The following is a 4,328-nucleotide window of genomic DNA, read 5'->3' on the forward strand; positions in this document are numbered from 1 at the left end:
CCGGGAATCAAGTGGTTTAAATAGGAGCGTATGGAGGAATTAAAATAATTAACAACTGTCAAGGCTTTGCCAGTGGTAGAGTGTAGCTTCCCTGGGGGTAAAGATTTGCTGAGTTGCTTGTTTCTAGAACAATATTGGCATTCAGTAGATGCTCAGTGAAAGAACGAGCGAACGAATGAGTATTTCTGGGACATTAGGTAAATCCACTTGCTGCGTGATCCTCCACCAGTCATGTGATACCCCAGGTGCCATCCTTATTTGGCACTGTCCTTTCTGCCCATTTTTAGGCTGGAGAGGGCGGGGTCTGGATGCAAAGACGATTGACAGCTCTAGGCGTTGGATCGGCACAGTCGCCGCCAGAGGGCGCCCAACGTTCACACTATGGATCCGGGACTTTGCAGGCGCTACAGTGGCACAGAGGCCCTGGATGCTGGTGGAGCAGAGCTGGGAAGTCTCAGTCCTTTTGGTCCTCTCAGGCTTCCCACTTGAGACAGCTCTGGGGGAATTTCCCGCCTGTGTTTTCCCAGGTAAGGAAAGGAGTGGGCCCATGAGAAAGGGGACTGTTCCAGAAGCTGCTTGACCTTCTGTGTGTCCTAGAACCCAAACCTCATCATGTCCTTGGACAAGATAAGGTCATTCCTGGCATCGTGGAGCTGGGCCTTCTTATCTCAGGAGCTCAGTCCAGCGTCCTGCCCCCTTAGGGCCCTTTCTCAGGTCCAGGAAGACCCTTCACCAAGGTTACTCCTCAGACTCATAAGATCCTAGGAGGAAAGCCTTCCAAGTGGGAACTCACGTGAGCAAGCTCGTTTCATTTCTCCGTATGCTGGAATGTTTTTGCAATTGGCCTACACACAGATGGGGAAACTGAGCTCCAGGGATGAAGTCTGAGGTCATATCTTTGGTCCCACCAGACCTCCTGGTTTGGGCGTGCTCACAGCCCCGGAAACAGTTCTCGTCCCAGTCACTTTATTTTATCCCCACACTGCCTCTGAGCCTTTGCATTTTCGGTTCCCTCCCACGGCACTGTCCCTGCCACGCTTGCTTCTCGTAGCTGGCAATTCAGGCAGTGGGTGGATACCCGCTTGCAGAGAGGCCTTCCATGGCCACTCCCCACCCCCCTGCCCATTAACTTCTTTTGTCTCCTTTGGAGCAGTAGTTCTCAACCTGAGGGTCATGACCCCTTGGCAGAGGGACTGATCCCTTTCACAGGGTGGCACATTAGATATTTACATTGTGGTTCTCAACAGTAGCAAAATTGCAGTTATAAAGTAGCAATGAAATAATTTCATGGTGGGGGTCACCACACCATGAGGGACTGTACTAAAAGGTCGCAGCATTAGGAGGGTTGATGCTCGGCACTCATCTGACATCAGCTGGGTTCCTGGTTTCTGGGGGATGATGCCATCACTCATTGGAAGGAAGGCCCATGCACAGCTCACTTGGCATTCAGTGGGAGGAGCCGTGTGAGCTCTACTGAACAAGGGATGATGGGGATGGTGGCTTGCCTGTTACCCTGCAGGCCCTGGGACACATGAGTGGAACTTCAATTCCTCCTGGTCAAATTCTGACTTTCGCCAGCGAGGGACAGGATGGTGGCTAGGAGTCAGAGGGGAGAGAGGCTTCCTCTGCGAACGCTTTTGTGTGAGTTTTGAATTATATGCATGTATTGACTATTTAAAAAGATGACTAAGGGTCTGGGGAGATTGTATACAAACATGATGATCAGAGTTTGATTCAGGAGCCAAGTTAAAAGTCAAGTATTGTGGCAAGCATTTGTAATCCCAGCACCAGGGAGGCAGAGACAGGTGGATCCTTGGGGTCCACTGGCCAGCCAACTTAGCTTACTTGGCTAGCCTCAGCTTAACCAATGAGAGGACTCCATTTCAACACACACACAGGCACACACACACATCCAATAAAAACAAAACAGAATAAATCAAAACCCCCACGGGGTGGACAACTCCTAAGATTACCAGAGGCTAACCTCTGGCCTCCACACGCACTCACACACACATGCAACCGTGTGCTAGTGCACTAACACAGACACGCACCCCTACACACCTTGCCTCCACTCGAACAAACAGCAAATCTGGGAAATCAATCAAGTCAGGCCGAGGAATGGATAGAAGCTGCTGAAGGACTAGTTTGGGGTTGCTCACTAAACCACACTGTCTTTGGGCAGCCCCTGCCTGTGCAGCCAGGCGAGGAAGAGGCCACCATCTTCTTGCAGTATGAGGGATGGGGCACTTGTTTTAATTCTCATCTGTGCAGCTTGGTCACCAAGACCATGGCACAGCACTCTAAACTCAATTAGAAATTTAACAAACCTTATAAATCCTCCCTAGCCCGAGCCTTGTAAATCTCCAGAGTGAGGTTGGCTTAGCACTTATCCATCTCCAGCTAATGACCTCCCCAGCCCGGCCTGGGAGTGATTCCGCCTGGCGACAGGTCTAATTAGAGAGCTGGATCTGTGGCTCCCTGCCATGGTCAGAAGGAAGGGCGGGTTGTCCCTATTCTGGGGGGCACCTGAGAGGTTGGTCCTGGCCCTTGTCTAACCCAGGTCCCAAGACTCTTTGGTTAGAGAGGAAAGGCAAAAATGGTGTGACAATAGTCTGGCTCTTTAATTGATTTTAGCCGTGTGGAAACTCCTATGCACTCCACTGTTTAGGAATGGCTGCTGTGTGATCAAAGCACCCCAATTAGTCTCCCAGGTGGCAGCATGCTTCTAGGACGATCGGAGGCTATGTAGTATGCGTGGTGGAGGGTTTGGCTGTGGGTGCTGATCTCCCAGTGCATGCTAGAGCATGTGAGACCAGAGAGGGTTTGGGTAGCCCCACCTGTTAGGAAGGATTCAGGCTTAATTAACAGGATGGATTTTTCCAGCCATGGGATGATCCTGAGGCCCCTGCACAGAACTTTGAACTGTCATGGAAGCTCTGCTGTGGACATCGGGAGACACTGGAATCCAGCATCACTATGATCTTAGAGTTCTCATTTTCTAGACCTACAAGAAGCCAATGTTTATTGCTATATTTACATGTTTTTATCACAGCAACCCAATGGCCCAAGACACTGGGGTGTGGATCTGAAGTCCCCTCTTTTATCCATGACTCCCTACGCCTGGATGCAGGAAGTGCCTCGGCTCTGTGGCCTGGGGTGACAGATGCCAGCTATTACTTTACCAAGGCTCCTCTAACTCCTGCCTTGACCTCAGAGCAGCCGCCGGGAGGAGGTCCCGGTAATTGGTTTCATCCAACCCTCATCTTCAGTGGTGTGAAAGGGAAAGTTATAAATATTTTTTATCTATAACTCAGGACGAATAAAAATTTAATTACACTGAAAAATTTAAATTTCATAAGAAATAAATATTAATCTTGGAGAGTGACTTTTGTGGGAAGTTAACTTTCAAATGTCTTCAGTCTGGAGGGACCTGGGGTCTGAGAAGGAGCATGGGGCTGGCCATTCTGCATCTGGGTGTGGGGCCAGGGTTGCTACTCCCAGTTCAGGTCTCCAGGCAGGAGCAGCTGTCGCCTTGGCAGCCTAAGAGGACAGGTAGGGCTGCATTGTACAGCCTGATGGCTTGCCTTCCCACTTCCTGCTCAGCCTTAGGGCACCCGCCCCGCCTTCACCAGCAATAATAAATCACTTACCAGGCACAGACATTTTACTAGGTTCTGAGGAATACCTCACAAAGGAGATCAAGCTTCGTCCTTGTCCGTGATCTGTGTAGGTCACATGGAAGAGGCAGGCAGGGACCTAAGGGGACCGTACCATCCTCCACTGGCCACCCCTTCTCCTCCACCCACTTTCATTACTTTATCATTTAAGCATTCAAACATAATCACACATCTAGAAAGGGGCTTGAGAGACATATGCAGCTCAGTGGCCGACAGCAATGTGTAGGAATACACACGGCTTGTGTTATGGGACACAGCAGTCCCCTGTGCTGGGCATTTGGGATAGGGAAGGCCTTGCCTTGGGGCTTTCCACAGGCTGATGGATGGTTCTGGTAAGCCTGATCAGGAAGATAATGGCTTGCGGGTAGGATGGCCTAATAATGCTAACGCCTCAATGCATACCAAACATTTATCATGTGCTGGCTCAATTTTAGGTGCTTGAGGGGTCTCAGCTCATTGGCCCAGAAGAAACCCCAGGAGTAGGTGGTGTTTTTTTCTCATTTTATCCATGAAAAGATGACTCACAGAGAGGCTATATGACAAATTCAAAGGCACCCAGGTGATGGGAGGCAGCACTGTCTTATACATGGATTCCCTGACTTGGAGCCTTCCAGGTTCCTCAGAAATGGGAGTACTCAGGCTTTAATCCTA

General features: G+C 50.1%; 1 long non-coding RNA gene across 1 annotated transcript; it reads left to right on the forward strand.

Annotated features, from left to right (window-relative positions):
* The first annotated feature begins 386 nt into the window (after nucleotides 1-386).
* LOC106022361 lies at nucleotides 387-3,385 on the forward strand. The gene is made up of 3 exons (XR_001197357.3): nucleotides 387-527; nucleotides 1,520-1,641; nucleotides 3,053-3,385. It is a non-coding gene; the product is annotated as an uncharacterized LOC106022361 (long non-coding RNA).
* The last annotated feature ends 943 nt before the right edge of the window (nucleotides 3,386-4,328 follow it).

This window comes from Mesocricetus auratus, unplaced genomic scaffold (genome assembly GCF_017639785.1).
Source record: "Mesocricetus auratus isolate SY011 unplaced genomic scaffold, BCM_Maur_2.0 Super-Scaffold_100014, whole genome shotgun sequence".
Taxonomy (NCBI): Eukaryota; Metazoa; Chordata; class Mammalia; order Rodentia; family Cricetidae; genus Mesocricetus; species Mesocricetus auratus.